Here is a 23,376-nt window from a genome sequence, read left to right as displayed (position 1 = left end):
ACTCCAATCACCTCTTAGCACAGATAGCGAGTGAAGGAACCACATTGCAGTGAGGGGCAGAGATAGAGAGAGAGAGAGAGAGTGTAAGGTGGAGCAAGACAGAGGGAGCGAGAGCGAGGGAGAGAGAGAGGTGATTTACGCCTTGAGAAGTGTTAACACCATCTCTCATCCCCAGCAGCTATAGAACACCAAGGTTGAGGAGTGAGACAGCCAAGACTTGGAAAAGCCACAGGGAAACAGTGCCTGCACGGCAGCTTCACCGACAGGAGACCACACTGTGACTGCTGCTGTACGGTGTTCTGTGACGGAGAGCTCTACATCAAGAGAGAGAAAACATTAAGGCTCAATTAAGAAGCTTTTTGGTCCGTCCCATTTAATATCACTTTTCCAAACTTTGAGGTGATAACTTTTGTTTTTACCAACCACAGACTGATGCTATTGCCGAGTTATTACCTGCTGATTAGATTCTCTGTAGATATTAAGGTTAGATTTGTGATGGACTTAGCTGAAGCCAAAAATGGATTGGTGGCTTACTTCAAGGGGAAATCAACACTGACATTATCCCTAGTTTATGTTTCTCACATTTTATTTTTACATGAGCCACGAAGCTGAGCATTCATAGCCCAAAATACTACATTTGCTAAGGGTTTTTATTACATTCACGCAACATCAGATTAAAATGAACACTGTTTATAATCATACTGGATTTCTGTGGCTGATAATGACACCTTTAAAAATCTGTTAATTATATTTGCAGGTGATCTGTTTTTTAACATACACCTAACATCAAAAATGTTTTTATGATGCCTTAAATGTGTTCATTAAACATTGGTTAACAAATGATGCACTGAGAAAAACCTTTTACAAACTTATATAATGGCATGTTGTTGCATTCTTGTTTCTTTTTATTGTCCAAGAGGCACTGCTAATCAGGTTTGAGCAAGCTTTTGTTAAATGCTAGTTAATGGATCAAACAAGTATCCCTTACAGTATGTATTAGAATGATTTAGTCATCTTTCCTCGTGTCTTGTCACACGGTCATTTTAATGTTAAGAATAAGAGATTCTTTGTCAGTTCAGCTCAAATTCTTACTCAAGGGGCACACGTGTCAACAACAAATGTAAACTCTAACAATTCCTGAGACCGACCAATAATAACACAACATCTCCTCAGTCATCACTTATTGCTCCACTTGTCGTCTGGACTTTTTGATATAAGCAGATCTGACTGTTTTGCTGGCAAATAGATATTAGATCCTGGGCCTTTGTTAGTGAACTGATACCCCTGCATGTGGCCGTCGGTCAATGTAGGCTGAACGCTTATTTACAGCAAAGGCATGTACAATCTCTCCTCAGTAGACAGACAGGGGGATCAATCCGGAGAGGCAGTGTGCGGTATCTGTGCAGTAAAAAGGATGGCGAAGCGTCTTTTGAAGGTTAGCTGTCTTTGAGCACATCAGATGAGAGTTTAACCCTAAGCTATGATAAACTGTGCTGAGTTGGAGTGCTCTGCCCCGGCTAATGAAATAGCTCCTTTTGTTGTCGCTGATGACATTTTCAAACATTTAGTCCTTGTGGCATCGTCCTTCTCGTTATTCATATCAGATCCCCCTTATGAATTGGCAAGGACGGCGCTGTGTAGGTGTGTGTGTGTGGTGTGTGTGTGTGTGTGTGTGTGTGTGTGTGTGTGTGTGTGTGTGTGTGTGTGTGTGTGTGTGTGTGTGTGTGTGTGTGTGTGTGTGTGTGTGTGTGTGTGTATACAGGCAGGATGTGTGTGTGTGCCTGCATTTAACAGTACTGATGCATGACTGGATGACAGTCTGTGTGGATGTGCAAGCATGGTTATGAGTGCACAGGTCAGTATAAATGCTCTCGTGTGTGTGTGTGTGTGTGTGTGTGTGTGTGTGTGTGTGTGTGTGTGTGTGTGTGTGTGTGTGTGTGTGTGTGTGTGTGTGTGTGTGTGTGTGTGTGTGTGTGTGTAGGGGTGTGTGTCTGATTGCATCCAGGTCTCAATGCACTGATGAGCACTATTGTTCTCGATTCTATTTTTTTTCTCCCCCCCTGAAATCCCCCTCTTCTTTTCATAGCTCTTTTTTCTCACTCTCTCTCTCTCTTTCTCTCTCACACACTCCCCCCCACCTCCCCACATGCTTGGCTGCCAGTGTCTACCCAGAATACCAATGATGCAGTCTGCAGATAGATAGATAGGGCTGTCTGTCACATGACCCTATATGTCCTGAGGCTTTACCCCCTGGATGACAGCAGGCGCGCGCACAAACACACATACACACACAGACACACACACACACACACACAGACACACACGTATCCTCAACTTACTAAGCTGGCAGGCATACAAACACACACACAGACACACACACAAGCACACAGAACAGCAGACATTTCACATTCAAAGATATACACACACTAGGGCAAGCTAATGGGCATACACACACTGAATCACCGCAGGCGAGCAAGCCTGAAAGTGAGAGAGAACACCCCACCACTGTACACACACTCTGTCTCTTTCTCTCTCTGTAACACACAGTCCTGCAGGTAAGATAGAACATATACTGAATATCCCCCCAATTCCATCCATCTCTCACTCACTCTCACACACTTGCACACCTTCCTGTGGGAAGGCACCCCACCCCTGTTTCTCACACAAACACATTCGTCACTGACAGGGCTCTACACAGTCACTGGGTATCCTGTGGCACAAAAATAGCAGCCTAATAGAAGGGAACAGAAAATGTCCCCACACTCTCTCCTCAAATAGGACTCATATCTCCAGTGTGGGAGTCAAAGGCGCTGGACGACAAGAGAGCGAATTTGTTTCGATTTGAATGAATCACACGGTAATTCAACATTGCTCCCTGACAGTCAGAGACCATTTGCACGCACGCACGCACGCACGCACGCACGCACGCACGCACGCACGCACGCACGCACTTGGTTCACTGTCAGACTGGTATGGCTCTATTTACAGATACATATCAATAGAACAGTCATGTGTTTTATCAGTGAAACTTGTGTCTGTAAAAGGCCTGTGATCTATGGAGCAATGGAGGAACTAAGTATGTCCTTCTTTCACAATGTCCTGATCAAGGCTTGCAGCTAAATTAGTCTTTATGGGACACTTTGAACTATCGTATTGTTAATATTTCAAACACAACATAATGGTTAATGATTCAAAGCAAAGTAATAATGTGTAACTAGACGTGTACCAATAATAACACCTCTACTTCTAAAACACCTCTTAGAATCTAAGTAGAATGAAGGGTTTGAAGTGATCCAAGCTAGAACACTTTGGCGACATGGTAAGTACTTTGCTACTGTAGAGCTGATATTGACTGGCTCTGTCCTCTGAATTAGAGAGCACAGCAGCATTTATCAGGACGAAATAGCAAACACACCCAGCTAAGAGAATATGGCGATGAAACCATGCTTTGTGTCAGAGAAGACCATAAACCAAATCCTGAGAAAAGGAACAGGTGCTTAACCCCTCCTATTGTCTTCGTTTCCCCCCCCCCCTTACTTTGGTGTTCGCGCTCAATTTGACCGGTCCTGTTTAAACTGCTATTACATAAACACAAAAACCATTAATCATCACCAAATTTCATTTAACACCCTTTCAAACTGTACATATTGTATCAGACTACTAGTATACATGACAAACTGCAGTAAATATATAAAGAATAGACACTGAACATGTATTGCGTGTGCCAGGTGTGATCCAGGTGTGATCCATGTGGGGGGATGGGCACATAAGAGCGGGACATGTGTCAAATTGTTCTGTGTGTGTGTGTGTGTGCCAGGTGTGATTCACATGGGGGGATGGGCACATAAGGGGGGGGGAACACATCTAGAGTAGTGTGTGTGTGTGTGTGTGTGTGTGTGTGTGTGTGTGTGTGTGTGTGTGTGTGTGTGTGTGTGTGTGTGTGTGTTTGATCTGATCCGGATGGTTACTAATTCCTTTTCTTTATGGCGGTCATTTTTGACCAGGAACACCATGGGTGTTACAAAGTTGACTAAATCATCCAAAATGCAATGAAAGTGGTGATCAGCAATGTTATATGTTCAAATGTCTAATGTGAGGGATATCATAAAGCCTGCAATCGAATGTAAAACAAAAAAGTTATGATTGATGAAAGTAGTAAATCGGTCAGATTTGACCCGAAGACAACAGGAGGGTTAATGTGACTCTTGTAAATTACTGTTATTTGATTGTGAGCTCTCGCCATAGTCGTACCAGCGACACTGAGTCAAAAGCTTGTTTCAATAGTTATCAGCTTGGCACTGAGTGTGTTCGGCACACATGCCCACTCTGAAGTATGAGCTGATAAAAACAATAATCTGCAAACACAAATTGTGTGTTAATGTAAAAGAACGTACACTGTTAGTGTGTGTATGTTTTAATATATGCCTGTTTGTGTGTGTCCACCACATTATTTGCTTTCCCCGTACTTACTCTTAACACCTGTTGTGAAATATGTATATGTACATTTCTGGATTCTTGTCAGAAAACTTGTTATGTTGATATCACACCGCGTAATGCAGCTACATCAAGGTGACAGCTTGAGAAAAGGTGGGAGGTTTTTTTATGCAAATAGATGTGGCAATAAAGACGGGGCTGAATTGAGCAGTAACCAATACTGTGGCTGTTCAGGTACATGGCTTTACAGGTATGTGCTGAAAGGTCCTCGAATAGATTACATTGCTGCACGTACCGGTGTGAATGTGGGTACAGGAGCATTGGTGATATTGCATGTGTTTGTGTGTGTGGGTGCAAATGTGCATGTGTGAGTGGGCTCAGGTGGATTGTCAACTCGGCAGATGGACATTTGGAGCAGCTTAGCTCCCTGCAGCAAAACGCACACACACAAACACACACACATGGACGTAACATTAACCTTGTGTAACTCTAGCTGATGGAAAGCCATGAAAAACATCCTCAGCACCTCAAATCACATATCGACACACTGATCCAATATTTCATCTGTCCAAACACAGGGTAAGTCAAAACGACCATAATACTCTCATATTTCGTCTGTGTCCTGGAAATGCCTCCGCAGCCCTTTTAGCAAACAACAACTTTCTTTTGGCATCCAGGCATTTCAACATTTCAGCAATGCATTTGAAACCAGGCTGGTCTGGAAATATGATCAGGAAATATCATTTGACACTTACCAGTGACAGCTATGCTCAGTTCGGTTCAACTTAGTGAAACCTTTTTCTACATTGGCATCTTAGTTGGTTTGTTCTGCATTCCTCTGAAATAAATGATCATTCCGGGAATATAAATGTTGCAATTGTTGATAACTCAATTCTCAGGGTTTATGATACAATAAGGAAATATGACGTGTGAATAGAAATACTTTTAATACATTTCAAAATGTGTCTGTTTCTGAGCTTGTGATGAAGAAATGCTCAAATACTTGAGTACAATACAGAGTGAAGGATCTGCAGCATAGTCTAATGTACAGAGTATCAGACAGGAGACACAATGAATATCACATGTCCCCCTTTCTAAAAGCCTGGGGTGCATGCAGAGCCCCATGTGGCAGCAAGTCCTGTCAGAATGTCCTCCAAGTGTTTGTTACAGAGGAGAGGAGACAGTGTTTCTGCCCCTAGTTCTTAGCTAGATGCGGTCATTCCCATCCTCCATCCTCCTGAATATTACTGACTGGCATTTGTCACCCTTGTTAGGGAACCATTTGCTTAGGTATTCAACCTTTGACACAGTTCATCATTTTCTCCTCTCACTGTCTCTTTTCCCATGGCATAGGTCTACGGCCTTGGGTATTGCTGCTATCTCTCTTTAGGAGGAGCAGCTTGGGCGCATTGTTGTTGCGAGCACAAGCCGCCATGAGGTAGTTTACTGTTCAGGGATGATAAAGAATGTTGATTATTACACTCCGAACTAGTTAAAACCTCGAGCTGCAGAAGAGTTATTTGGCAACCGCTGTGTCAACTCGTGACACACCACCTGTCTCGTCAACTCTCCGGCCGTAACTCCAAATAAACCACCAGTGTTTGCCATCAAAGCTCCAGCTCTCCTCGTGTCTCTCTGAGTCCTGACTCTCCATTGCTACAGAAGTTTCCCCTCACAACCCTCACCATTGTTGCTTTCTTTCACCTGCCTGTGCCACGGTGAACCAAAAGTGTCTGCCCTCGTAGGGCTTGTCTTTCTATCCCAGCTGGGGGATGGAAGGATGAAGGGATGGGTGGCGGGCTGTGTGGAGCTGCTCGCTCCCTGAGGACCCTCTTCTGCCAGCCCAGTGCCACAGATCAACAGTCAGCCAGCCAGGCGTGCACTGACCTCATCCCTCTCTCCCTCTCTCTCTCTCTCTCTCTCGCTCTCTCTGCCAGAGGCACTCGCTGTCCCCGTGTCTCCTTCCTACGCCAACTGCCTGTCCTGCTACCAACGGTGCATGTCTGTCTGGCAACCTCTCTGCCTGCCTCTCTGCATGCCTGTCTGTCTTTTGTCTGTCTCTCCATCTATTATTCCTCGTTCCTCCTTTCTGTCTGTCTGTGTGCATGGTTGCCTGCCTGTCCATCTGCCTGTCTGCCTGCCAGCCACTCTTTCTAGCCAATAGCGCTCTGCAGGAAAGCGGCCAGGCTGTCAGCCGCTCTGCCAATCTGCCCGACTATCTGCCTGTCTATTCGTCATCTGTTTGTGTCTTTATTTGTTTGCCTGCCCGTCTATCCGAATGTTTACCTGTCTGCCGCTCCATCTGTCTGTTATCTGTTTATTGGTCTGTCTTACTGTTGGTGTCGGCGTCGAGGGGCTCAGGAAAATGCCAAACATGAACCCCCAACACCGTTCTATAGTAGCCACTTCAATTTCAGAAAGATTTACTGACAGACAAAAGGATCGGTGTTATGAATGGAGCCTAAATTCCAAGTCTTCAGATTTCTCACTGACACTATATGACAGTTCAACTCCAAACCAACACTTTGAAACCTTTTATTAACCAAACGGCAAAAGTAGATTATGAATAAGGCTGAAGGTTCTGAAATAATATCTTACCGGGATTGTTTTCAATGATATTGTAAGTGCGATTATGACTCACGATATTGGGGGATTTACAAATGGTTGCATCATTATTGGCATTTTCATAATAAGATATATTAGGATAAGTATTGTGTATTTATTTTGTGTGACAATTTGTAACAAACAAAGATTTATTTTGTCTGTAGAAACTATTTGTAGGCTGGGAAATCACAATACTATCATCAGAATTGTATTTTGAAGCATATTTGCTCATCATATTGACTGGTGAGTAATATTCATATTTGATCATGACCACTACACTGTCACCAGAAGCTTCCGCAGCATTTACTAGATCTATTTCTGTTCACATTTGCTACACTATAATGAATGTCACGTTGCCATTTCATAATGAGGAGCAGGTTCTCCAGAACCGAATGATCTGCATCTCAAGGGATGATGCATCACAACGTCTGAGGCGTTCCTTCTTGGCAGACAACGTCCTTCCCAACAAGATGCCCAGAGCCCTGTCTTCAGATGCTTAGTCATTTATCAAGCCAACTTCCTGCTTATACTCCTCCTCCCCCCCCCCCCCCGTCTCTTTACCGGCTCTTTGTGGCTTCAGGAAGATGTTTGGAAGATGTTTGCTGAATTGAAAAAGGCTGTCCTCTCCTTTCTCACTTTCCTTTCTGACTCGTTCCCTCCCATGTCCTCTTCTATTCTTGTCTCAACAGGAGAGCAAGGGAGCGTTTGACTGGCTCCTCTCAACCAAAGGCTGCACTGTGCGCTCGCTCCAAGGACAACTCTAACAGAGGTAGAACAAAAGAAAAGGAGCGAGGAAGGAAAGACAGACCTATGGAGAGAAACAAGCATACTGTGGTGCAAGGGTCTTTGAAATGATACATATTGTATGATAATAATAGTGCGTAATTCCTTTTTTCAGTGGTGCTGACTTTTGCCCCGCACCACTGTCCACAGGTGGGGAGCGAGAGAAAGGAACATTTCAGTCTACCCTCATTTTGCATATCACACAGCTCAATAAAAAGCTTTCAAAGAGCGACTCGCCACCTTTTCCCCTGGGCACTGAGCACATACAGAGCTGTATACTGTATATCCATCCAACTGAATACACGTAAGGTCAACTCTTTGTGTCCACAGTCTTTCTGGTTGGTCATACATTTCATTCATCTCTTTTTATATATTCTTTCACTCATTTCTCATCCTGTGTATTGCACATCTTTTTTTTATGTTTGTTGCATTTATTGGCATTTAATAGCTTCCTGTCCAGTACCCTGTTGTTACCATTGGCTCCATGAGAACATTCCATTCCATCTTAAAACATTGCACTCTTTTTCCAACATGTCTTCTTTGTAGTATTTACATTATTTTTGACATCCCTTTAAAAATGATAGAGTAAACTGTGTGTGTTCCTTCCTTCCTTTCTTCTTCCAGCCACCTCAGTATGTGTTTGTGTTTACAGTCACTCCCACATAAAGCGCAGAGTTGGCTATGAGCACATTTAAATGCCTCTGCAGCTAGATAGCTAATCCCTGTTGTGGATTGGCCCAGTTAGTGGGCCCCAGATTTTGGAAGGGAATACTAAAGTGGGGATGAGGTTGGGAGGGGGGTGTGGGTATCTCTCTATTTATAATGGTAGACCCAGCCCATGTTGCTGCTCTGCTGATAGATGTTATCTGTGTCAGCCTTTGTTTCTTCCCCTCTCCTCCTTCTTCTCCCCTCATGTTCCCGATGTTTCTCCCTACACAGTGTGTCCCCTGCTTTCTCTCTCTCTCATTCTTATGCCCTGTCTTCTCCCTTGTTCTCTCCTGCTTCTCTCTCCTCCCTCCTCTTTCTATCCGGTGCCCAGATGCAGAGAAGGCAGCTGTGTTGTGTTTTAAAGTGTGCCCGGTTGAAACCACTGTGCCTGGCATCTGCTGTTGGCAAAAAAATAATAACCAACCCCCACTATAGGCATTCATCTCTGTCTCTCTCTCCGACTTCTTCTTGCCATCTCTCTGCCTTTAAATCCTCTGAAATGAGATGAAAGACAACTGCAGTCCTTTTAGGGAGGAAAGGGTTAACCAGCAACCCAGCTCCTCTTCCAGCAAGCTCACTAATAACCACCAATTATTGAACTATACATCAGTGTACAAGAGAAGAACGGAAGACTAAAAAAGGCCTTGTTAGCCCAGACTCACAATGCTAGCTAGCCGGTGCACTAGTTTCTCGACTATAGAGTAGTCCAAATGAGGTCCCTACAGATTTGTGATGCCAATGACATGATGCCGAATTCTCCTGATCAAGCTCACAAGCTAAATGTGTCGGGTGGCTGTCTGGCAGCCCATCTCATAACTGTCAACAAAGAGAATGACAATATAGCCGGCTAGCTCGGGATCTCATTTAAGCCAGCTAATCAGACACAGCCGTGCTTTGTGGTAAGGTGGAGCCCTCCTGAGACCAAAGCTTTGGAGACGAGAGGAGCGTATCATGTGACTCTGCCAGGGAAGATGCACCCAAACATGGGGGCTGAGGGAGACGCAGGCAGGCTGTGGGAGCCGGGGCTGTAATTAGGTGCCCGGAGCTTGACGCCCACACGCCTCGAATGAGACGCTATCCATCCCTCCCACCCTCCCTCCCCTCTGCAAATAGGTTCCCAGGCGCCTGGGCTGTAGCAAGCAGCCACATACAGGTGCACATACACATACAGTATAGTTTGTATCATCAAGCACACAAGAAGAACTCTCTCACACAAACACACAATCTATAATTAATGCAATCATACATAAACAATTAACAACACATACAGCTGCATAGCTGACAGCACATACACAAAAACACACTTATCTTTGGATCATGAAGAGAGTGCGTTAGAGTAATGGAGATTGGCAGGAAGATTAAACTCAAACAACAATGAATGATGGATTTTAGCAGTAGACATAGTTTGAGTCTTAAGTGAACCCCTAAGACTGTGAAAATGTATGCTGCTGTACAGCCACCCATTTATGGAATACAACGGCTCACAGATTGCACCAAATGTGTTTTTTATTATGACGAGCTCAGCCAAAACACAAAAATACATGCCAATTTAATTTTCACCGTGGACCAAAAATAGCAACCACAAATCAATCCCGAGCACAGTATAGAAAAAAAAGCTAGCTATCTTAACTGCAGAGCCTGTCTCTACATCTCCCCTGGTCCGCGAGAGCAGAACACACTGGTGCGCTGGCTTTTGACCACGGCAATTTTAATCAGTCTTTTTCACACTTCATTGGGAATTCATCGCCGCCTTCTCCCTTCAAACATTGTTTGGGAGAGTTATCAGCGGCAGGCAGCATATCCGGTAATTATACATGCAAGGTAACGCTGGGAGCTGGGCTGAATATTTCAGCCAAATGCATGTGCTGCTGAGAGGCACTGGAGGGTACAGCTGCTTCATAATGCTCGGGCTGTGGCGGCCATGATTGAAGAATGGTGTCTGAGAGTCACATCCAGAAAGTAGTCATTTGCTACACGAGATGTGAAGTGGGCTGAAACATTAAGTTTGAAGCAACGTGATTTGCATTACTATCAGCCAATTTGGGAAAGGTGTTGTCCTTTCATGTAAATCCTTCCTGTGAATTAAAGCAAGTGACTGAGCTACAGACACAAGCGCACAGTGTGAATGTTTCAGCACAGGCATGGTGCAAAAACTACTAGAGACTAGATCAGTAAAAATGATGATGGTCCAACGTGTTTGTTTACTCTGTGAGTAAGAGGCCAGCTGTTAATAGAGTCTGAACACACACACACACACACACACACACACACACACAGCCAGACAAAAACCACAAAGACGCACACACAGAAACCACCAGTCAGACACTGGAGGGTCCTCTGGGGAAAAAAGCAGCGGGGGCATAACAATGACTCATCCAAACGGTCACGGAACACACAAACACACACACACCCTGCCATGGCACCCAGGCTGTCAGATAGCATCAGCACCCAGCCTATGGAGTACAGTTGACAGGTGTGGCCCGCCAGTCACGCACACACACAAAAACACACACACACACACACACACACACACACACACACACACACACACACACACCAGCCAGTCATGTCCCCCAACCCCTCACCTGACAGCAAACCACATGTGATAATGTACCCCACTCTGTGTCTGTGTGTGTGTGTGTTTTTGACAAAGACCGAGGGATAGGTGAGAGGCTGTATGTTTTGTCAGAGTGCATGTGTGTGTCCCTGTACTGTGTAAGTGCTGGTGTTGTTGGGTTTATCTGCATGCTTTCAGTAGTTTGATGTAAGCCTCTCTGTGTGTAAGGCCCATCCACTCTGTGCTAGTATATGGGAGTGCCGCTGTAGCTGTGAATACTGTGTAGGGAGGCATGGAGACAGCTCCAGCATTGCAGTGAGATCAATAGAATAAAACCGAGCTCGACTAATTCTCCCTCTATTGTGTGTGGGCTGTACAGTATAGAGCCATATGCCTCCGTATGTTTGATGTGTGATTACCTATTTATTCACAGTGGAAATGCTCCTTTTGGGTGGACACCTGGTATAGTAGAGACACTGGTGTCAAAATATGCATTTATAAACTATGTGTACAGCATATGTGTGTAGGAGAGAAGCAGATGAAAGTGTATCTGTGAATGGACATTTCAGAATGGAGCACGCCAAACCAACCTTGCTGCTGCATACAGGTACAGGTACTCTGTCGTTTACCAAATGATCAGAAATGATGGCATGGCAGCACACACACTGCCTTTAGCGACTTACCAAGAAACCTGTACACTGCATGTAGAGCAAAGCCTGTTTTCTACCTGATCATTGCTCAGTCCTGATGAAAGGGCCCTGTTTGGAGTGTACAAATATGTTACTATTGTTTTAGGAGTACGCAGGCACGTGCCATGCATACAAGCACGAGAGCAGATGGACAAACACACTCGCACATGTACACACAAACAATAGCCACCCACACCGCGTCCCTCGGAACACGCACACACACCCACAGACGTACACAACCCACTCTCTTGCCTCTGAGCAGTCTAGTCCAGTTACTACAAAGCCCACCAAGAGCTCTTTGCAGATCAAATAATCATGCCTTCCATCTGTTTCCATTTCTCTACATTAGCTTTGTGAAGGCGCCCTACAGACCCCGTTAAGAAGCGCCGCAGCCATGGGTAAAATAATGATTCCTCTCTCAACCCCCTACTCCTCATTATCTCTATCCAAAGCCCATTCAATGACAGGGAGTAGATTTGGGCCAATTGCACGTAGGGTCCTTATACTGTTCTGCGGTCTTCCTGTGATTGTATGCAGCAATGTACAGTACGGTGCTTTAATAGGCTGTTTATACCATATAAACAAGTATTTTGATGTCGTTATAGTATGAAATATAGATCATAGTATAGGCTATGTTGCCATGACTTATGTTGGTGTGCCTTTGTTAACGATGCAATTTATTCTATTTTATATTCTGGACTGAACACTTACTGTATATTCTATCAAAGTGACCCACCAAGTCACCCTTACACTCAGAAATGACATGTTCAAGGCAGACGGAACACAGACATAATGCACAAACTGGGCTGAAAGTGAATGAGTGAAACTCATAATATCCCTGTGTTCCTCACACAATGAGGTGGGAAGCTGAGAGAGTATGAGCCATCTCGCCGATGAGCTTAGGAAGGGGGGGAATGTTTGGTCCCTGTTATGCAAGATGGAAATGAGTTTGCCACGCTTTGCTGTAGCCAAGCTATTTTGGAACGGCTCACATCAGAAAACGCTGGGCCGAGCAGGAAAATTAGGTCATTTACAAGAGCAGGGCAGCGCCTTCTTTTGGGGAAGCGAGCGGTGGCGAGGGCTAAGACTACAGATCTAAATGTGTAGGCGCTTTTATTCAGAAAAAGGGAACAGAAATTCTAGTCAAATGAACAAAATCAGGAGCTCAACACAGGCAAAGAAAAAAGAAAGGTTTTAACAGAGACCTGGCAATGACCTGAATACATTGCAGCAATGGAAGAAAAGCCAGAATCAGGCTCTGAGTGCAGAGCTCCAAATTCCTTCTGCATTCTGTAGCAGATCACACTACACTATGACTTCCTTGTCTGTATGCAGAGACCGATGCTGACACAGAGGGTCGGATTTATTATTCATGGGACTGTGGGGTGCGTTTGGTGAGGAGGAATGAAAAACGATGGCATCCTCCTTGTTAACAGTAAATATGTGATTCATCCGCCTCGTTAACGGCTGAACTGAGATCAAGAAGTGATGGCAAAACGTGCACCCCCCCCCCCCCCCCCCTCACAGTTATATTTGAACTAATCATCCACTAAGAGGGAAAGTCCTGTTACAGAGATTAGGATACAGATGATACATACACAACATGCTTGGGAGAGAGGGCTGGAGAGAGAACGTGTGAGACAGAAAGAGGGAGACAGGCTATGATAAAGGAAATGGCACAGAGAGCGGAGGAAGGACAGACAGGGAGAGGGTACATGAGGAGAGACAGTGCGACTACAACTGTGTGTGTGTGTGTGTGTGTGTGTGTGTGTGTGTGTGTGTGTGTGTGTGTGTGTGTGTGTGTGTGTGTGTGTGTGTGTGTGTGTGTGTGTGTGTGTGTGTGTGTGTGTGTGTGTGTGTGTGTGTGTGTGTGGAGTTAGTAGGAAGGCCCAGAGGTGCCTTGTCAGCGGTTTCAGGGTGTCTGAGGACGCCTCTAGGTAGCAGGTGAATATGCTCTAGTTTAAAGAGCAGCGTCTCTGTCTGCTGACGCACACTTCGACCAACATACACGTAAAAACACACATGCACAGGACACGCGTGTATAAATCATTCAAACAAACGCACAAGACTTGATGCACTAGAGTCCATCTATTGTCCTCATCACACTTATACTCAAACACTGCAGACCGTAAGTACTTGGCACATTGCTTTGACAAAGTACAGGTACAGTAGACAACAGCCCTCATATTTTATTATTTCTCTAAGCAAGGTGTTATTAAGTGCAAAGAAAAACATAATTTACATACATTTAAACAAATGTAAATGTACCATATTTATTCGTGTAAATAACAGGCTTTACAATGCATCTCTGTCTTACTAAAACCTTATGACTTCAAATCTTTCTGCTTCTGGCAATTCCCCAAAAGAAGCAATAAACTACATTTCTCATCCCTCACAAACAAAGAGTGCATTCTCTTGGCTGTGTTTCATGGATTTACCGACAACTGAGCTCCTTGGTCAGAATTCTTTGACTACTACGGAGCTACGGAAAACCGGACAGGAAAGAAATCTGATTGATTCAAATGAAATGCACATCACCAAAAGACAGACTATATCTGAACTAAAAATGGCCTCTCTGATTCAAATGCTTATTCTGACAACTCTTAAAAAGGAATCGCAATCAAAAATGCGTGTGATCAGGGCACAATCCTTCTGCATCTGAGTTTGATTTCCCGAGCTAGTCAAAGCACACCAAAGCACTAAGTGGTCAAAAGTGAATCCAAATCATTGTTCTCCAAACAAAAGCCGTATGTTAGCGAAACAGTTATTGATCGGCACTGTGTGTTTTCCTGGGAATTTGTGCGGAAGTGTATGTGTGTCAATATGTATGCATCTATGTCTGTTTATGTTCCAACTGTTGCCTCGCCTTGCATGTTTGCATACATGTGTACACATATCCCTGCCCGCATTGGCGCATTTGCCTGGTACCGCATATTTGTGTGTGTGTGTTTGTGTGTGTGCGTTCGATGAGCTGTCAGTCCTAAAGAGGGGCTATGCTGCTGTCATGCGATGACACCTCTTATTTGCTGCTGTCCTGTGAAGCGGAGCTGAAGGCAGAGGTCAGGCCACCCTCACAGAGACGCTGCGACTCAGAGCACATCATGTCTGCCTGCCTCCCCACGCTGTAGCATCAGCCCATCACACACACACACATGCATAAAACACACATTTATCTGCATACACACACATCCAGATTCGTGCTTGCCTGATCTTCACACATCAGCCGTGTTTATTTGAATTTACTTTCATTCTTCTCCAACCTTCTTCAATCATAGCTATGCAGTTAGAACAGGGAAATAGCTGTACAGACAACAACAGGATCGCTGTCTACAACAAGCTTGGAGTCCTGATTGAATCAAACGCCTGATACAATGCCCTCTTTAGTCAGCAGAGCATACAGATCGGGGTTTACATCCATTCTGTCCTGCACATCAGTGCTTCTATGGAAAAGAGAAAGTAGGATGAAGCCTGTGTATGAGGAGAGCCGTAATACGTGCGCTGAAAGCCTCGCTGCACTCAGCAGTCATCTCTTCTCCCCACACCTCTAACCTCCTCTCTCCTTGCTCCTGTGGGCCGTCCATTCGTCTCGGCCGGTGTCACATGCCGTCATCAATTACCCATTAGACAGTGTAATATTCCCCCAATATTGCCGGCGTGTGACTGGGAGATTTTAGAGTGATCAAAACCGACAAATCTGATTTACAGAGCTAGCATAAATAAGGAGACTGTGCCCTCCCTGATTGCCCTGTTGAATAATGGATGTGTGTTTGGTAATCATTTTCCAATATCGCTCCACTTTCCCCTAGTCTGGCTTGGAAGTCTCCCTTTTTGCGTTCTATTATTTCATTTTTTCTTTCCATTTTTCATGCATTTTTTCTCTCCTTACCGTTTCTCTCTTTATTTTCTTTTTTTCCCCCACTTCATTTGTATTCCTTTATTTTTGCCTACATTCCTGTAATAGCCCTATATGCTGGAGTCCTGTGAAACAGTGACTGAAAGATTCACATCATCTCAGAGACAAAGTCTTAGTCTCAAAGTGTCCGAGGACTCTTGACTTTCAGTGGTGACACTACAGCGATGGCGTCACTACTGAGGAGGCGGGTGTTGTTGTGATTGAAACATTTTCTGATTCATCTTGTCATTGTTAAAAAAATAAAAGATAATGTTAACAGGTGCCAATTATCGCTTTTTCATTTCCAAATGTTTATGCAAAATAATGATGAACTACATAATATATTTGACTTGGGGTGAATGTTTGTTTACACAGCTTAGTTACAGTATGTTTTGCTACCTGCAAACATAACCCTATAACTAATGTTCTTTTTGTATTTACGTGTGAGCTCTAAATAACTGTGACCGACTAAGTACATTCTGTTTGCCATGGTAAATGCTTAGACCTACCATTATATACATTTAGTGACATATCAGGCAAACATCCAACAGTTGCGCACATCCTTAAACATCATGTCAACTTTTAGCTACAGCTTAATGAATGTGAGGTTCAGCTTTATAAACTTGCTGGAGTTATAATCTGTGATGTTTCTTCCTCCCTGATAGTGTGTGTGGACAAGAGTATCAGGGGACTCAATGTAGATTACACTACTTTAGGATTTAGGAGGGGGCACAAAAGATTGACTTGCCTGCATGTGTACCGTGTTTTCTATCATGGTTTGCACACAACCATACGTTTGTACTAAATGTATTACTAAAACTAATTGTAATCGCATGACAACACAAGCAGTCTCAAGGTCAGTGCTTTGATGATATCCTAGCAGCGCACTAAACAGCTGCTCCTGTGCTCTTTGTAATATTCTTCAAGGCACAGTTGTGCCTCTAATGGGAAAAGGCCAAACCAGGTTATGAAAATCCTTATTTACAGCTAGCTGCCTGGCTGTGTGAAGTAGGTCACAGCAGCTCCTGAAATGGAACAAACCTCGCTCACACAGTTTATACTTTTCTTTTGAATGTTTGCTGCCTTACATAGGCACCTGAGGGGAAAACACAGACACACTGTTTTGAACTCCTCCTTAGCAAGAGACTCTTGACCCTAATGTTAAAAATGTGTCTGCCCCCAAGTCCAACTTGTACCTGACAAAACAGATACATAGACTGCAGACATCCACGCCAAAGCCTGTAAATATCAGGACAGAGGGTTAATGATAATAATAACAATGGGTTTCATTTGTAACGCACTTCATATTTGAAGACAAATCCCGAAGTGCTACAAGCAGTTAGCATGGAACAATATAAAACAGCACAGAACACGTTAGAATGAATAGTAGAAAACAGTAAAAAGAAAATGTAAAAAAGGGTAGTAACAAATAAAAGGTCTAGGAAAAGGCTCTATTGAAAAGATGGGTTTTGAGGCCTTTTTTTAAAGCATCCAAAGGTTAACTAGTTATAATATTAGTAACGTTCCAGGAGTTGTATTTCCAAAACGTTGACCAGTATATCCTCTATCTGAAATGGCCTCTAAAATCTTACCATGAAAGGAGGCAGAGCCAACCGCCTAGATTTAGTCAGGATGCCACCTTGCAACAAATGATCGCAATGGCCTACAGGTCAGGCAGGCTTTATGCTCATCATCATATGCTTAGACATTTGCAGCTGATGTAATATGTCTGGCAGTGCTGGATAGGTGTGGGGCCTAAGTGTAGGTGAGCGCTGTCCCCTAGGGTGATGGATGCCTGTGGGAGGCTGTTATGCCACAAGGTGAAAATGTCCATTAATCAGCCTACTTCCTCCATTGCCGTGGCTTTCCCATTACCAACGCACTCCGAGCAGGCTGATTGGTTTTTAATTGGCCTGCCGGCCAGGAGATAGATCATGTTTTCCCCGAGGAAAGGCACCGAGGTGTGTGTGTGTGTGTGTGTAAGATGGGGGGCACCCGTGCTATCTCTGGAGGGATGCCCACACTGAAATTCTCTATTAATACCTATTTTACAAGAGAGAGAAAATATCGACATGGTCACCTGTCACGTGTTATATTACAACTTTAGCCAGTAACAAGTAGGCTTGCCACGTGGTTAGTGTTACTGGTGGTACATGTTTTTATAAGGCATACATCAAATATATTATTTGCCCACTGCTGCCACCGTCGTTTAACCTTTTTTTTGGAACTTATCAGTGCCCACATTCAGAAATGTTTGTTTATGTTTTTTCATTTGTAACCCATGTTAATAATAGTCCCACTATGGATGCTTCTATTATAAAGTGCAGAAGGAGAGTAGCTAATAATCTACTTATCATTGTAAGAGAGCAAGGACAGTTGATGGATTCGGTGTCAAAGAATTTCAGTTTTTCAACAAGTCCAAGTCAAGACATCTTAGTTACTAAATACAGTTGTTTGGAAATGTAATAATATTACCAACAGCTGTTAAAAATCCAGAATTTTGGTCTTGGCAATGAATGTATCATAATTGATAGCCTGACAAGCGTGACGAGGATGTATGTGTGAAGGACACACGAGCAGCTTCATCTCACACTGAGTAGACGTCAGTATTGACATTGTGTCTGCTCAAATAGATCAATCGCCTCTCCGCCCTGGCCTGACCACGTCATTGAGGCTGATTGGAAGAACACATTGATTACCTGTGGTGTCTTCTCACAGGCTCACAGGGATCTACATTCACAACACAACCACAGGCTGATCCTTCTAGCCATTGTGTAAGTAAGAATAAGAATAAATATACGTCCTCCAGAAAAATTATATTCAAGAGGAAATATTAAAAATAATCCCAGCTGCTGCTTAATTGATTTGTGTCACGCTCTGATTCATCGCTAAGGAGAGAGAGCAGACAGCCTCCGTGGCGTGGGCAAATATACAGCAGGCCAGCCCTTCTGTCGGTGCACCACAGTCGAGCGTCAAGGGCAGGTTATGTTAGAAGGCCAGCCTGTAAGCCTGTCTTAGCCTTCACCACAGGGAGAGAGTGTGATCTGCACTGTGGCGGGGAGATAGCTCCTGGTGTGGAGCTGGAGGTAGCACCGAGCTACCGAGAGTTGTACAGCAGAGATATTTTGAGAGACTGGTCACAGGTGCTGGGTTTACACAGGTAGTTCGTAAAATACAATTTACTAGAAGTACATTTGTGTTTTTGTCATGGTAATGTTACAATGCTCTGTTGTATATATCTTTTTTTATATCGACAACTCTTCTCCATAGTGTGAAATGCATTTCTTCTGAACCACACAATGTCAGCAGCCGCTTCCTTTTAGCATGCCAGCACGGAGCTTCACACTGAAGGCGAATGAGCTTCACACTGTTCTCTCCTGATCCCACCCCCCTTCATGAGGAAACCCCAACCAACGCATGGGAGGTGATATTACAGGACAAGAATGCCATCCATCACTGACTTTCCACACAAAAAGTCATTCTGCTTATTGGCTTGGTGGTAATTAAATATCTTTCTTATGTAAAAGGTAATCCTAACATCATATCATTTTACACTGCATCTGATTTACCTCAACATTCAAGCCCAGCAATACTAATATGTAAATATGTACAGTTAGTCATTAATCAACAAATTGTTTTTTTTGGTGAATTCAATTTTTACCTGTGGTTCCATATTGGCCAAGGGAGTTGCAAAGTCTAGCATGAATACAGAGTCATGGCTAGTGAATGGCTCAGACATGCTAAGCATAGCGTGTGCATGTGGGATCCAGCCACTCAACATGGAGGCTAATATTAGCGCATGGCTGCCCCCACCCCCCAAACCCGCTCCTGCCGATCGCATGCGGGGGATCCCCAGGAGGCTTTCTGCTGCTCATTCATTAGGCTGCTGAGGAATACGGGACATGCAGTATCTCCCACGCAACGCTGGAATAAAGACCCCCCACCCATCCAACCATTAGACTAGGTTTAGCTGTATATGTTTTTCTTTTCGTACATGTTTTTTTGTCATATTTTAATCATTTAACTGACATAGATACAATTGAAATGACTAACAATACAAATACCAGCGGAGAGGCAGGGACAACTCCCACACGTAAAAGTACCTGAGTACAGTGCATCAATACATTTCTTATGACCTTACAGTCCATATTCAGCAATTCCATCAACACCCAATTTCCTCTCCCCTCCAGCTCTGACGACTGTTGTGATTATGAGGGGCTGGGTTCTTTTACTTTCACATCAGAGAGAGAGGGAAACAGAATAGAGCAGGGGGTTCCTGCAATCTTGGTCACAGTAAGACCCGACTAGCGTGCTTTCCCTCTATAATTTAATCACATTCAGCTGTCTCCCTGTCCTCGGCTCGCTCAGCAAAGCAGATCAGGCACCACGGTGGCACAAAACACGCACACGCTCTCAGCATCCCAAATGAGTCTCTCGCTGACAAACAAGGCATTTTCTTCATCTTCCAGCTAAAGGGACGTCCCCAAGAACATGACTTCCCCTCATGCCAACATGCTTGCTTTACACAACGCTCTGAAAGAAGAGCACTGAAAGACACTGTACTAAATACAAGAGCTTGAAGTGAAACATTAACTATCTGCTGGAAATCATGAGAGGATGGAATGACGATTCACCGGCTTGTCTCTTACAACAAAAGAAATGTAAAAGACTGAGATCAGACTACAACTATAAAACGATAAGGAGTATGAATACCAAAAATGATATTGTACTATGCCCATATCCTATAGGCTGATAACTTGTTATAAGAAAACCTGTTTGGTATGAGGAACACGCTGTTAGATTCCCACACAGTATCCTAGATGTCAGCGAACATTGTCACCATTTGTTGACATGAGAAACATTCCTTTTGACACACTTTGGGCAAGACGCAAGTACATCACTTTGTATCAGAGCTTTGTTTGTCTTGACAGAATGAAACATGTTGCAGCGCATCTGCTTACTGCTGTGTACAGTATATGCCACCCACGGGAGCACAGGCACGCTCACACAACATCTGCATTGTATTTTCTTAAACGCAAATCACAAAAGGATTGTGTGTTAGGTGACATATAGACCGAGTTCACATGTCTTTGTGTGTGCATGTGTGTGTGATGTGTTTGTATGCTTGCAACACAACCAAAGAGTTCACTGTATTTCAATTTCTTTACTCGACTCTGTTCCAACTTCTAGGTCTCTCTTTTCTCTCCCTCAGTCACTTCTCCGTCTCTATTTCCACTAGCTCTAATTGTTTTCTGGCAGTCAAAGTGTCTCCCTTCCCTGGATGCCAAACTGTTTCCTCACTACCTCCAAAAGCTCAAAGTGATAGCAAATAAAACAGGGCAAAACATGAGGGAATGATTTTAGTAAAGATACAAAGAAAAAACCCTACACACTAACACAGGAACAAAATAACAAAATAATATAACTCCATATGATAATAATAATCTATTTTAGATCATATCAAAATATGGTTGGATTAAACATTATAACAAATCTACAGTGATAACAAGTACCTTATGAAAAGTGTCCTTTTCTCTTTCCAACACAGCTGAAGTTTGCAGTGCACCATTATCTACAGCAGGAGAACAAACTTTTAAACGAGTGTTCACATTTGGCCGCTACTTCAACATCCTCTTTGTGAATCCAAACTGCATTTCATAGGCAAAACATATTTTCAGTAGATGAAGCAATTGTTCAAAACAATGTGAGATAAATATGATATTAGCCTTTCCCGACAAACACAACCGGAACAATAAACTCACCAAATCACCTCAGCCAGCTGTTACTTTATCTCACTTAAATCACTGCACCAGAGCCATAAGGTTACAATATTAATGCTGAACAATACATATGAACAATTAGTACCACTATAACAACAAATAATACTGAGACAACTGAGTAGAATTCAGAATCATCATTCGTTCATCTACCTCAGTTTGAAGCACTGCATCTTTTTTGGACATTCAATTCAAATATCTATGCAAGATTGTAGAGGTACCTTTTATCTTCAAGCAGCGCAAAGTAAAGACACGAGACGCTGTAAACAAGCACATGTCACCTACCAACTGCCGTCTTCTCTTGAAACTTTTTCCTCCTGCGCTCCAGAATGCGCTTCCTGTCCTTTTTAGTCTTTCTTTGACTTCTCTCCCTTACTCTCTCCCAATTCACTCACTGTGCTCACTGCAAAGTTCTGCTCTCTTCCTGCATGCAAATCATTTTTACGACTTGAAAGATGACTGGGAATGAGGGAAGGAGGGAGAGCAAAAGGGAGAAAGGATGACAGAGGGGTGGAGGAGTAGAGATAATGGTTGGAAGGCAGGCGACCAATGGGCCTGGAGCCTAATGGAAAAAGGGAATCAGGACACACCAATGAGGCGCAGCCTGGAGAGAGAGAGTGAGTGAGAGGGAGAGAGAGAGAGAGAGAGAGAGAGAGAGAGCGCAGAGGAAACAGGCGAGGGAAGCGGGGATGGCGAGAGCACAGTCTGGAGGAGACGATGTAACGCAGACCGAGTGAGACACTGAGGGAGAGAGAGAGCACACAGAGAGAGGAATAGAGAGAGGGAGAGCAGAGCTGTACATATAGCGGGTGTGCGAGGTAGGTGGAGAGAGGCGACCATCCCAAGCGAGATGGAGAAAGTGTTGATCAGAGAGGGAGAAAGAAAAACACAAAGAAAAAGGAGAAGAAAGAGCAGAACGGGAAGGAAGAAAGGGTAAAAAGGAAGGAAGTGACTTACCTGGGTGCTGCTAGTGGCATCCTTCACACGCCGCCTCGCAGACTCCACACACACATGTACACATGCACCCAGCCCGGCGATTCAGGCACACGCCGCGCTGCCGCTGAGACTAACCAAAAGCAAAAACAACAAAGGAGAGGACTGCCAAAGCCGACTGGTATACCCTAAAGCAATCGTGCCTGTGTGCGTGTGTGTGTGTGTGTGTGTGCCTTTGTGTGTCTGCGTGAAAGTGTGTGAGAGTGCCGGGGAGAAGAGGTGGGAGTGTGTATGAGCATGTGTTAGTGCTGGGATGCGAGGGAGAGATGGTTGAAGGAAGCTGAAATGCTCTCTCTCCTTTCTCAGTGCTATACGCTGAACTGGTTTCCTCCTCTCTCTCTGTTTCTTTTTGCCTCTATGTGTATCTCACTCTCTCTGTACACTGTGCATGTATGTCCTCCAACTCAATACGTTCCCTCTCTCTCCTTTGCTCTCTCTCTGCCTGCTGATGTGCCCTCCCTTCCCCTTCTCCCTCTTATACATTTATTCAGGGCTGCAGACTGTCTGCTCCCAGAGTCAGTTCTTCCCACGGGCCCCGGGTAGAGAAGGGGGAGGGAGGGAGGGAGGGAGGGAGGGAGGGAGGGGGAAGAGAGGGGGAATAGAGGAGGGATGGGGGTGATAGTGAGCCATGTGAAACATGTGCAGTGCATTTATTTCAAATGGGAGAGACACAAATGTGTGTCTTTAAAAAGGCAAAATGAGCTCCACTCTGGTTTCGGTGCACATTATTTGGGCTGGGATCATTCAGAGAGCTGAGAAATGCAGGATGAAAACTTAAAGGAAGTGTCTGGCTGATCGCTGGCTTGCTGTTAATTAACACTTGTTTCCCCCACCCCCACCCCCCCCCCCCCCCCCCATCCCAGGCTTCGAGGCTGGCTGAGCACCAGAATTAAGAGCACAGAAGATGAATGAGTATTGAAACAGGCTAGCTGCAGCCAT

At 44.2% G+C, this 23,376-nt stretch overlaps 1 protein-coding gene across 1 annotated transcript in view; it reads right to left on the bottom strand.

The window, feature by feature from the left end:
* myt1lb (myelin transcription factor 1-like, b) overlaps positions 1–21,871 on the bottom strand; it is a 90,303-nt gene extending 68,432 nt beyond the window's left edge. The window contains exon 1 of the mRNA XM_034124599.1: positions 21,730–21,871. The gene's annotated coding sequence lies outside the window, so the exon portion shown is untranslated. The remainder of the gene's footprint in view (positions 1–21,729) is intronic.
* Between the last annotated feature and the right edge of the window lie 1,505 nt (positions 21,872–23,376).

This window comes from Trematomus bernacchii, unplaced genomic scaffold (assembly GCF_902827165.1).
Source record: "Trematomus bernacchii unplaced genomic scaffold, fTreBer1.1, whole genome shotgun sequence".
Lineage (NCBI taxonomy): Eukaryota > Metazoa > Chordata > Actinopteri > Perciformes > Nototheniidae > Trematomus > Trematomus bernacchii.
The sequence above is the reverse complement of the archived record's forward strand: the minus strand, read 5'-3'. Positions and strand labels throughout refer to the sequence as shown.